Here is a 13,284-nt window from a genome sequence, read left to right on the forward strand (position 1 = left end):
ATTCCTTACGTATGCATGTTTATATTTTTTTCTACTGAAATAGATATGGAAATTAGTGCTTTACTTGTTTTTTCTTCTCCTTTAGATAAGCTGCATCTGCATACTGAAATAGTGGCTACAAATTTTGAGCGGACAGATATATTACACTTCTTACAATGCAATAAAATATAATTCTCTATATTTTTCCCCATAGCATGCAAAGGAACAAACACATACTCAGTAAAGTGAATTAACGTGACACTGTGTGCCAAACCCACCACTTTGTACAGTAACAAACCAAAGTGACATTTATTGTGGTTTCATATAACATGACAAATATTTCATATAGGGGTTGTTACATGTCAGTTTTAACCCACCAAGCATGACATTTTTAATGAGGAAAAGGAAGTTATGGTTCCATTTTTAGATCAATCTACAGCTTTTATTCAAGATCTTCAATTCACCTCACAAGTGTAAATAAAACCATCAGCCCCACTGTGAGACATTACAAGATCGAACACCACGAACAATTATGTTATAGATTTTCTAATCTGGATGAAAACACTGGGTATTGTAAATGCTACACAGAGATGGTATAGGGAGATGCAAGACAAAAAAATTAAAGTGATCTATATTTACCAGATTGGATTGAATTTTGTTTTCATTTCTTTCAATCACCTAGAAATAACTGTTTCACCTTTTCTTTTTTTTTTCCCTTTTCTCCTCCCAGTGGCTCCCTGTCCCAGGCTGACATTCTCCCGGGCTGCAACTCATGTAAGTAGAGCTGTAGTAATACAGTGTGATGATTATTATTGCACATGCTTATTTTATCCATGTTAAACTGTGAAAATATTTTACCAAAACTGGGACTTCTAGACCCGATATCTACTTCTGTAAAAAGGGACTGGATTACCAAGTCCTGACTGAAGATGTAACTGAGATAAATGATATTGACTCTCAGATTGTCCTTCTCAAAGATCACAAACCAGCCACCTGAAGAGTCTTATAAAGTTACATTCAATTTACTACATCTAGGCTTGTGAAATCTGGACTCTGTGGAAGTGTCCCATTGCCTTTGAGGCACACCAGGGCTCTCTGCCAGGCAGGGAAACCTCTGGAGAAACAGACTGAAGGCACATCAGAAGGTTTAATTTGTATTACGTCTATAAAATGCTTCCCAAGCCATGTGAAGAAGGATTGGAGGCTGCAATGCCTTCCTGGGAGAGCCTTGGGAGTCCACAACCCATGGGAATGTCATTAACAAGGGCTGATCAGGGAGAAGGGGAAAGACAAAGGCAAAGCCAAGCCCTTGTGAGCTCAGCAGAGAAGATGCACCTTTAGGAAAGACTTCTAATCTAAACTTAATCAAAGGACAGACACAAAACTTCATCTTGCCTTCTCCAAGTGGCCAATTAATTCCATTCATGTGAGCACTGATGGTGCAAACACCAGCAGTGCTCTGAGGGGGTATTTGCACACAACAAAAGAACTGCTTGGGTACAAGGGGTGGCACCTGCTCCACATAGAGAGGAACAGGGGACTTGTACAGCCCAGTCTAATGAGCAAAGGAGGAAAAGCTAGGAATTATTTAATATTAATTCCAGCTCTGCCAGTACCAGCTGCTGTTCTGTTACTCTCAGCAGGTCACCTCATCTTTTTCATATTCCTCCTATGTACAATAAACATTTTGGTGCCCAGTGTCCAACTCCCAAAAGTTTTAGTCATAAATGCACTGCCTCCCTTTACTTTGATAAGGTACAGTCAGCATCAATAGTAATACTTTTTAAAAATATCTTTCCAACTATTGTGAAACAGGAGCTGACTGTTTATGGAGCACTTATTTTTTATGTCAGTTTACCATAGGGCCTCTTTAGCCACAGGCTTACAGCTGGAGGCCCCAAGGCATTTTTTGGGAGTGGAAACTTTTTGAGTTCAGCTCTTAACAAATTTCCAGCCTGCAGTGTGTTTTTCATTAGTCTACATGGTGTTATAATAAATGATGCACTTCCTCTTCCATTTTATGATTTTTTTCTTTAAACATGCAACAATTTTTCTGTGTCTGTTTTTTATTACTTTCAATATACTCAACCACACTAATCTTAGAGACTGTGTATAAAAACAGAAAGGATATATTGAATAAGATATCAACTACAGCCAAACAAGCTTTTAAGTTTAAATTCTTCACTGAAGGCCAGTCATAAGCCCATTATATGTATGCAGCTCCACAGGCAACCATTCTTTTAGAAGATATGGTTAAAAAAAAAATATCTGTTACCCCAAAACCTAGAGTTGGTGTAGAAACAGCTCCTCCAACATATTCACCTGCAAGATACTCAGATAAAAAGTCTTAATCCACTGGCAGTTCTCCACCATATGTCCCACTGTGTTTTCCTGCTTTAAATATATTTTTTAGATAGTTGATACACACACTTTTTTTAAGACAGTCTTCCTTCTATATTTTTCCCTCTCTCTGTAATTTTTAATAAGAAGGTATTCCTGGGGGCTGACAGCACCAGGAAAACCAGGCTATGCCAACAAGAAGAGATTCCAGGCAAACATCATCGTGTCTGGCATACTGTGTTTCATTTACAAATCTTTGATTTCTAAATGAATGGCAGTTCAAAGTACACATGAAACAGAGATACTTTCTGCTTATGTACCTAGAGATTGTTAGAGATTAAACCACTTTTAATTAAAGACTTCAGCAGGTGTCAGTTCATGGTACTCTCTGAATTTGGTTTAAGATGTATGTTCCAGTTACCCAGCAGCACATTAAATACAAGCAGAATCAAAGAGATTTTCCTAAACAGAGCCAAGAAAAGCTACTTTGTAAGAGAGTTTGAAGTTTGCTACTACTGATCTGTCATTTATGGAATATCACATCCTTACTTGGGAAACATTTTAGAACATTTAAAAAATAAACAAACCCCCAGCAAACAGCCCCATGAGACAGAGCCCCAGGCCACACACAGCTTTTTAATTTCAGTGGGGTTTTGCTGTGCCTCTGTTTACGCATCTAATACCCAGAGTTAATTTGCAGTATCAGGGCCTAAACCAGATAATTTAAGAGCATTCTGGACTCAAAGAACAAGAGTTTAACCATGGAAATGGAACGACTGCCAAGTAATTTTTCTCTACATCATACTTAAGAGTGAGAGCAATATGAGGGGCACCCTGTTTCTCCATTACTGAAAAATTCTTCATTTCTTTTTCTAAAGGAAATCCAAAGATTAATTTAAATCCATCTGATGAAAATACCTTAATATTTACCTTCATATTTTGTTGTAATATATAGTGAATTCAAGTGATTCCAAAAGTTATCCCGGATGCTTCTCATTTCAAGATGTTAAATATTGGCTCTCAGAAATTTCCATTACACATTGTCTGACAATATTTGCTGCTCTGGAGTACATGAACTGACTTTTAATTCTTACAGAGGTAATGATAATAAAGTTTGTAGAAGCTGGGCACAGGTGACATTTTAGAATTTCGTATTTATTGCAACTCCCTCCTTTCCAGGTCCATAAAGTAAGTGTAAAAAATGGTTAGAATTGCCAAATATATAAATTCTCTCAATCCTTTCATCAGTTATAGCTACTCTCAGACTGGTCTCCTAATCACCCTTTAAAAATGAGGGCAACACAACATCTTGGCAGCAATGTTACAGCTGACACCTGAGGACAGTAAAGGAGCACACCTGTAATCCTGGGATTTTATAACTGGTAAATCACAAACTGAAGTGGCAAACCCAAGAGCAGGCCACTACAGAGCTGTGGGAAGGAGAAAGTGAGGGTGGCAGAGCCAGGGATCCAGCAGCTGACAGTCAGGGGGATGCAGGACAAGCATGGGACAGAAGAAAGGCTGCTGAGCAGCCAGGGCTGTCATCTGCAGCAGTGAAGTACCAGCCCACATCCCAAATGCTGCTCTGTGGAAGCCACAGCGTGGCTGCAAAGGGTAAAGGTGGCACAGGATGCTTAACATGAAAGAACAATTTATGGAGCTTCAACTGATTCCAAAGGGAAGACTGAGCACTCTTGTATAAACCAGCTTTCCCTTTTGCAGTTACTTTCCCCTACCTCTTTACATAATACAAAATTGCACACAGAGAAATATGAAAAATAAAAAACTGTAGAAACCAAGATTTGTTCAACTGCTTCAGCACTAAGGTACAAATCTGGAGTAACCATGAAGGCTCAAATTACAAAATATTCACCAGTGAAACCAAGAGTTACACAGGGCTCCTGAATTTTATCAAGTTGGCTGCAGTGTAAAGAATCTCCCTCAGCCAGGACGGAAAAATGCCTAAATTCAGGTGAGATCCTTTTGTACAGCTATGGCAGGCACAGATTACAAAGTGGGTCTTTGTATGGCTGCTCCACCTCCAGCTTTATTTGCTGGGAGCCTGTTATGTAACTAACACAAAAGAAAATAACCATTTCTGGGTTGTTTTCCTTTGCAAGCCCTGGGCTGCCAGGAGGAACTGAGAGAATTCAAAAGCAGCTTCCCTTCTGTTGCTCTTTTGGGTGTTTCTCTTTGAAGTGGCACCCTGAGTGGCTGCTCATTCACCAGTTTTGTAGGTAGCTTTTAAAGCAATACTTTCCACCCTTCAAGCTTAAGTACAGAAACATACAATTAATTAAGCCAAGTTAGTGGTGCTATTATTTCAGCCTTTTATTTCTACTTGGTGTCAGACTCTTAAGACGAAAGTACTCTTTGTAGTAGGATTTCAGACACTCTGGGGAAAATTATGAACTTTAAGACTGATCTGATCTGGTTCGTGCAACACATGAACAATATAAGGAAACCATTTAGCTACTGCTTAAAGGAAAATTCATTCTAAAATCCAGAAACAAGAATCAAGCTTTGCAGTGTTACTGTGCTGTATTTAACTGATGATTTAACCCTTTGTTTTGACATTTTGCTATTTTTTTAATCACTTTTTCCCTGTCAAAAAAAAACTCAGCCTAAAATATGGATTTTTTGCAAAGTAGATTTCCTGGCTAGGAAATCTTTGGTAACAGATAAATGAACCACTAACCTGCCAAATGGCTCTAATGGAACAAAAATTGCATCTATTGCTGCTTATAATTGTAGAGGCCAAACACCACATTACTGGTTTCCAAATATTTTCCTGGTGTGAAATGTTTGTAAACCAATCTCTTGCACTGCTGCCAAACTCCAGGAATATTCTCTAGGATGGTTTCAGTCCTTAACAAAAAAATAGAAATTCCCACATCATTAAGAATTACTATGGAGAAAAGATCTCAATGAATCTGTCTGACCGTAATGGCTCACTCCCATTTCTACACACTGTGTATGTTGTTAATTTTCATTCTTTGACCATATTTTATAGCCATAATTATCTCCTTTTTTTATAGTACAAACAGTCCAATTTTCATTCATTAAGGCAAACATTTTCTTTGTATTCTTCCTCTGGTTTTTTTCTTCCCTTTAAGATTTGCTATGAACAATAAATACAGTAGATTTATGCTATCAAAATACCTCTTGGGGTAGAGATTTATTAAGGAATTGTTTTTTCACATGAGCATAGATCAAAAGTGGCAATAGTAAAATGGACAGCTAGAGGAAATGATGCTTTAACTACATTTCCATTCTCCATAACCTTTAGAAGAAACCTATGTTCATAAAACCTCATCTTCAAAGATTTTTGTGCAACAATTTTCTCCTATATCTGGAAGGCTTGAAGAAGTAATGTGCAGTCAAGCAGATTTTAGAAGCTGGTAGCACTTCATGGTCAGCTGGCTGTGAAATCCCACTCACTACCACAGTCTGGAGCTTGCAAACTTGGTGCTTTACAACTTTTTTTCAAAGGGTTGAAGGGTGGGAAGACTGCAGCCAAACATTGATTAATGAAGACAGTAATACCCTGGACATTTTCCTTTGCTTGTGCTTTCTCCTGCTTCTCCTGTGCTGCAAAGTGAGCTGTAGTGCCTTCAGCCTGTCCTGTGAACTTCATGAAATACACCCAGAGGGTTAAAGCCCTTCCTCCCTCCTCCCACCTGAGGGCTGCAAAGGGAAGAGCTGCTGAAAGCCTGGGAAGAGGAAAAGGTCAGGAGCTGTGTATTATATCCTGTATGTTTGGATTAGCCCACAATAGCTAAATAAACTGATCTGATGCCTAATGACATTTTCAAACAGTAGCTAATAAAATTAGCAGAAGTATGCAGAGACAAAAGATGCACACAGACACACCAAGAAACATCTCTAATACATCTGCACAAGCAATGACCTAAGAGAATTTCAGCAGTTTGGCCACACCAATCAGGGTTAAATATAAAGGAACTCAAGGTAAAAAACCTGCTGACTAGAAAAGACAAACACTCCTGCCTTTCCCATTATTACAACTCTATTGATATGCAGCTGTCAGGTTTTTTTGCACAGAACCATGTTTTTGAAACAGGATCATGGTCTTTTCGAAATAAAAAAAAAAAAGGCATGCTACTGACATGAACCACAAGCTTAGAATACTTTGGGAAAGCTTCTGTGTATTAGCAGGGTTAGCAGGTCTGAGGGATTTTCACTAAAAATCACATGAGGATCCCGAGTCACATCAGCAGAGGAAGGAGCTGAGATGGAGGAGGTTCCTGCAGTGCTGGAGCTGGCACAGGGAGAGGAGCCCTGAGCTGCCTCAGCTGCTCAGGGCACTGCAGTGCCCCTCAGAATGAGCTCCTCTGCTGTCCCACCTGCACACCAGGCACGTGCCACCCGCCTTCTGGTGGCCCTCAGCAGAAAAGAGCCTGTGCCAGGGCTGGGCCACATCCAGCTTCCACAGCCAGTTTCACCAGAGCTCGTCTGGAACGGCCCTCAGGGAGAGCTGGGTGAATTCCTCAAACCAGACACGCTGGTTCTGAGGAATGAATGTATGATTAATGGGGTTGCAGCACTGCTACGATTGTGGTCGCCTTTTTAAAGTTTTCCATCAAAGTTCTTGCAACCTGGAATACTGTAGCAGATGAAAAATGAAAGGGACTCAGGGCTGTGCCCATATAAAAGGCAGTGCTAAAGCAACTAATCTAAAATTTGCAAATAAGTCTTGCTTACCTCAGCTGATTTGCACATTCAGTTTCATATTTTTTATGCAATTACCAAAGCATTTTCAGACTTGTTATGACCAAATATGAGCTTGCTGAATATTCACGCAAAGGTGAAACAGAAATAAACAGTCTTGAATGAATCCCATTAATACTGCACCTTGCTTTGCACATAAAACAGTGATACTGAAAATGAGAAGGAATGGCAGTGGGGATTGGCTTCATGCTGTGCAATGAACCAGGAGATCTCTGCCCAGAGTCTCTATCATGAACCACCAACTGCTTGCGTTCCTTTGAAGGTACCAGCTTAAGATAAAAGTATACTGAGGAATAGTTGTAAAGGAATAGATAATCCTTTATATGAATAACCACTCTTTATAGACACTCTGCACATGGGTATGAAGGGCTGAAATACAGCCACTAATTCACTAATATTGTAGTGATGCTTCAATGAAACCACTTCAGCTCATAAAAATAATACTCTGGCAACCACAGTCCTGAATAACTACTTTCACTTTAACCTTGTGATTTGTTTAATCCACCCGAATCACTGACTCTGCCTAAGTTACTGCACAGAGCACTCCTGAAAGGTGAACTTCTAGAAGTCATTATAATGTTGAACAAAATTGAACAGAACTTTGTTTTGGTCTTATTTAGATTCTGTAAGTAAAAACTCTTACTAGAAATGTCTATCAGTTAGATGTAGCAGCACATTAGGGACATCAGCACCTTAAACATACAGTGACTTAAAACATCTGAACCACTACAGATTATTCTGTAAACAAAACCTGCACTGTTCACATCCCAATTTCATATTAACAAAATTACCCGCAATTATGAACTTCAGGGCTGTGCATTAACTTTATAGAACCATCAGCCATGAGAGACATATTTGGGGTAAAATGGGCAGGGAACTGCCATATTTAATTCAGTGTATGAATCAAGCCAAAAGCACTGAACAGTACGCTGCATCTGAAAATTAATCTTGTGAGGAGACCTCCAAGGCTTCTGTGATCCCTGCTGCTTAGTGGTGACAAATGAAAACTGCCTGATGTTCTCTCTGTGTCTCTCATGCTCATACCAGACACCTGTCCAGCTGAACCTCTACCACGTGCACAGCAAAAATAGTTGGCTTGTGCTTAAAGGTGTTTTAGGTCTGGGCTAATTTTCCTGGCAGGTCACAGAAGAGGCTCCACCTTCACTGAGGTTTGTGCTTGCTGACTTTGCAGTAAGGCAGAGTTAAAAAATAAGTCACTAAAGTAAACCTCAACATTTCCCTCAGTCCCCTTGCAGCTGTAAGGCTAGGACCGAGTCTCAGCACAAAACCCCATCCATAGATCTGCCCATGGATTCTTCATTTATTTTAGGGTTAATGTCATTTATGGTTGATAAGCAGAAGCATATCTTAAACTATACTGCTCTGGTGAGGCTGGAAAACACAAGAAATACCTGGAAAAGTTCTACTAAGTATGGATATTGTTGAAATGTGGACTTTAATAGTCAAAGCACAACAATCTTATCTGCCCCACAAGTTCCCCAAGTAACTCCAGGTGATTGACTACCACTCATTACTACAAGCTGTAGTTACACAGCAAAATTGTGCCAGAGATTTGATATCTCTACACTCAAACAAACACTGTGGAAAGTCTGCTGGACAAACCCCACCAGGAGAATGGAAAAAGTATTAGGTTGTGAGCACTGCAGCCTGAAAGAAGTGATGGCTTCTTTCAAAAGCAGGGCCTATCAGAGCAAGCAGTTGCCTCTATAAAACCAAGAGAGCAGCAGACTCCAAGGAGCCGCATTATTACCTCCTGCTCTCCCTGGAGACCACAGGAGTGCTATTCCATCTCACAATCTCTGCATTTTTTTTCCCTACAAAAAGCTGATATGCTAAAGTTTATGAGGTCTGAATTTCAAAAGGAAAGCACACTTCCCCTTCAACTCCATGTCCAACTGTCACTGGTATTATCAAATATAAATCAGCAACACTGTTTGGGTTTTCTTCTCCGTGTTTCAAAATACAAACCATACGTAACGGCTTAACCAAATTAGTAATGAGTATGAAATAATACAAACCATAAAAAAAGGAAAAGTCATCATCCTGGGCTGTCCCACACTGTCTCCTCAAAGAAGTATTACTTCAGAGATAAAAGAAGTGCTTGTTTATTTAATAATTTGACCAATCTCCAACAATAGAAAATCTAATGGAAAATACTTGCATGGGACCTTACAAGAAGAGCTGCTGTGTGATAGACATTGCAGATAGAGATTTGGGGGGGTTAACTTTAATATAAACAATAGAAGCTTAGCCAAAGGGAACAAAAAAATACTTGAACTAAGCAAATACTTAGATCATAAATACCAACACTCAAAAAGTTCTAAGGTGATAACCTTAGAGCCTATCTCAGAGTCCTGCTGTGAAGTCTTAATTTCTAAGAAACTGCAAAATTAAGAATAAGCAACTAATGGTATAAAATAACAAAACACATTTATGTTACATACTCCAAAGAAGATACACATGCTAACATGAATGACAAATTATTCATTCATTTTATGGATCGGCTCCTTTATGGTTGAGAAGTAAAATCATATATTAAACTTTCCTGCTTTGGGGAGGAAGGAAAACACATAAATTATTTCTTCATTACAGTTTAAAAAGGCAAATTATTTAAGGACTATTTGTATTCAAGCTAAATAGATGGAATCATGATGTTACAGGCTTTTTATTCAAAGGCAAAGAATTTACATTTACCTACCACCTCATTAAAGTCAGATGATAAAGCAGCACCATTTTCCTTACATGATTTTTTTTCCCCCCAATTAAAACGTTTCTTCCGAATGCTTAAAAGAATTCTGAGGTTTACAGTATTTTTCAAAGCTCACATTGGCTCTTTTTCAGGTCTCATGTTGGTAACTGTCTATAGTCTCCAGAGGCCAAGTGGATGTTGCAGGGTTTTGCTGAACAGTATTGTGTTTCTGAGGTGGGGGGGATGTGACTGCCGCCATTCACAGCTGGGAGGAGCCGCTCTGAAGAAAATCACATCTCACTAACATAATATTTTTGTCAGCTTGGCTCATTCTGCTGCGGGTCCACGACTCAGTTAGTGTGCACAGAAAAGCTGCTCTGATGGTCAAACTCTTTTCCTGTAGCAAAACTCTCCGGGTTTGATGCAGCCGCTGTTTGTCCCCGGTTACGTAATGACACCAAAGGCTGAACTGTTCCCTGAACCACAGCGTGTCCTTTCCAAAACAGAAAACAGACCTCTCCAAACCTTTTCACAAGCAGGGCAGGGTACCCAGCACCGTGCCTAGGGCAGGATCAGGCCCTGGCTGTGCCAGAGCTCCAGTGAGGGCGTGTGGCTGCAGCTTAGGGGATTATGAGCACGTATGTGCAGGGCAGTCACACGCAGCCCAGTGTCCAGTGCCACGCCGAGGGCTCTGCGGCCACAGCGGCTCCCCTGTTCTCTGCCACAGAAATGAGACACTGGGCTCTGCTCAGCTCACTCACTAAAGGCTCTGGCTTGATGGGCAAAATGCTTCTGCCAGCCATCAAGGGACAGCAAGGCAGTGCTTCCCAGGTGAGATTTTAAGCAGTTCTCCTTTTAGATTGTTTTCAGTTTTTAAGAGCCTAGAAAGAATTTATACAAATGCATCTAAGCCTTGGATCAGTAAAAATGAATGGTGCCAGCATTAGAAAACAATGTTTGGTTTTTAGATAACAGTTCTTTAGGGAAAACATCGCTGTTTGAATTTGTCACGCTCCCACTTTTATCTGGTTGGCCAAAACAAAGCTACAGTAGCTTTTCTTGTGCATATCAATTTTCATGCACATTAGTCTAGATTTATCACTGTTGCTTTAGGTAATAACTGTGCTTTAATGTTTTATTTTGTTTATTGCTCTGAATATACAAGATCTCTATGTTTCTGTATATTAAATCTAGAAGCATTACAGAAGAGAAGTAGTGGAGAGGAATTGGTCAAAAGTTAGTCCAATTAGTTTTTGAGACCCTTATGGATCTTTTATTCATAGGATAGTAAAAAACATGCAGCAAACCATACTTTGAAATATTACTGCAAAGCAGACACAGCAGTAACTAATTAACTAATTAATCACAATTAAGTTGCATTTTCATTTATATTATAAGAGAAGGTAAGCCAAAGGCAAACTTCAAGGCACTAAAAATTTCCTAACTGCTTTCAGCAGAAGCTTTGAATAAGCAGAATGACTGCTGTCCTTTCAGCCTTCATAGCATTTTAACTACACTAATCACTGTGATTTTGCAAATCTGTTTTCTACTGTACATAGCAGAAGACCTACTTTCCCTTAGGGCTCTGTCAGCTGAACTTTATGTTGTTGTGATAGAAATGCTAAAGCAGCATTAAAGGCAGCACCCTATTTGTCATGCCAGCATCACACCCAACACATGTTTGATTGGCTCCATCATTTAAGTCTGAGCACAATTCCATGTATTTCTACACAAGTCAGACTGATTCTGAAGTGATGCAATAAAGTTAAACAAATGTCTGGTCAAAGTGATTCATGTAAACATCAGTGTTTGTGATTTGCACATCAGACTGGTTCAGCTGAACTCCTGCATGCAGGTTCTGATAATCAGATAAGAGGTTATCAGAATATTCTGCATATTTTCCACAACAGCCACAACAAGTATGGTTCATTTAAGTGAAGACAGACCAGCAGACTCCAGTGGCCTCCCTACAAACTGTGCTTTACTGTTCTCAGTACCCAGTGCCTGTGTGGGCTCTGTAAAAACAACCATTTATCAATCATTAGTAAGAAACTGGCTCTCTGACTAACTAATTACTCCTCAGGTTTCCACCCATTAGCACAGGAGGAAGCAGATTATACATTTATTTTTGTGGTGGGTTGACCTCACCTGGGCACCAGGTACCCACCGAAGCCACTCTATCACTCCTCTCTGTGGCTGGACAGAAAATAGAAGGAGAGAGAGAGATCACTCACCCATTACCATCCTGAACAAAACAGACTTAACTCACAGAAAAATTGATTCATTAACCATCAAATTAGAGTAGCATAGTGAGAAATAAAACTGAACACCTTCCCAGAAGCTTGTCATGCAAACCCAATATAATTTTACATACCAGGGCTCCTGAAGTAACAAAGGTGCTCTAGAAGTCCATTTTGCTTCCTCAAGCAGGCAGGACTTATTAAAAACAGCATGTTACCTATGAAGGACACTAAGAAATCTCTACAAAAAGTCTGTTCAATTTTTTAGAGAGTTAATTGCTGTATGGCATGTGAGTGGATACACTGCAGTTAGTAAGCACTTGTATTTATTTCCATGTCATTAATGTGGCTGTAGTTCCAAGAATTTGCACAAATCCTAACCATGGTTTTCCAAATACCATGGAGTGGATGCAATGTGGGCAGCAGGTGGCTACTGGTAGTAGACTCCAGGTGTAACTTCACAGATGATTTTATCATGGCAGGCTTTAGGTTTAAAGAGTCCAGGTTTACAGAGGTCTCAGTCTCTTTTGCACATTTCTTCCCACAAAATTGCTTTGGGGGTTTTTTTGCCCTTGGAAGCATTTGTCCAGAGTGGTATTGGCCTGGAAAAACACCATCCATTAAGACTACCTAAGGAAGCATCCCCACCCACAGGTCTGTGGAAAGATAGCCAAGGACTCAAATGAAATCATCAAATACACAAACCTGTCAAACTCTTTGTCAGCATCCCAGAACAGAACGTGATAAGGGTTATTTTCACGTATGGCTGCAATGCAGAGTCTTAGAAAAAATTGAGTTTATTGGTAGAACATTTTGATGACTAAGGGACAAAAACCTCCTGTCACTGATAAAGTGGAGTGAGGAGTGGCACATGGCAAGAAAAATCAGAACTCATTCATGTCAGAAAGATGCTTCAAGCCCGTGGTAAATGCAAATTCTTATTCTAAATCTTACCATCTAATAATAACCAACCTTAGATCAGCATTAATTTATACCAGACCCCCTAGAATGCAAATTTAAAATCTTTGATTCAGACATTATAAATGGAATAAGATGTAATCAGTAATTATGCAAGTTCATCCAGGAGGCAGCTAGAAAATGCTATTTCCTTCACCAAACAGCGAAAATTAAAAGCCACAGGAGTGTCAGGAACAAGATGTCTCAGACTTGCCAGCAATTAACAAAAGATATGTTTATCTCCAGCGGATGTGACAAATTTTGAGGTCATTTCAGCCTTAGTGCAGCTCTGCTGAGGGCTGATTTTTC

At 39.6% G+C, this 13,284-nt stretch overlaps 2 protein-coding genes across 3 annotated transcripts in view; one reads left to right on the plus strand and one right to left on the minus strand.

Moving 5' to 3' along the window:
* Positions 1 to 13,284, minus strand: part of C14H7orf50 (chromosome 14 C7orf50 homolog) — a 122,305-nt gene that overhangs the window by 54,075 nt on the left and 54,946 nt on the right. The window lies entirely within an intron of this gene.
* Positions 1 to 13,284, plus strand: part of GPR146 (G protein-coupled receptor 146) — a 46,117-nt gene that overhangs the window by 21,378 nt on the left and 11,455 nt on the right. The window contains exon 2 of one of the 2 annotated variants that reach the window (XM_058850160.1): positions 710 to 753. The gene's annotated coding sequence lies outside the window, so the exon portion shown is untranslated. Of the gene's footprint in view, positions 1 to 709; positions 754 to 10,316; positions 10,610 to 13,284 lie in introns of those variants that run through there. The other variant, XM_058850162.1, reaches the window with a different exon arrangement.

The sequence above is a fragment of the Poecile atricapillus genome, chromosome 14, assembly GCF_030490865.1.
Source record: "Poecile atricapillus isolate bPoeAtr1 chromosome 14, bPoeAtr1.hap1, whole genome shotgun sequence".
NCBI lineage: Eukaryota > Metazoa > Chordata > Aves > Passeriformes > Paridae > Poecile > Poecile atricapillus.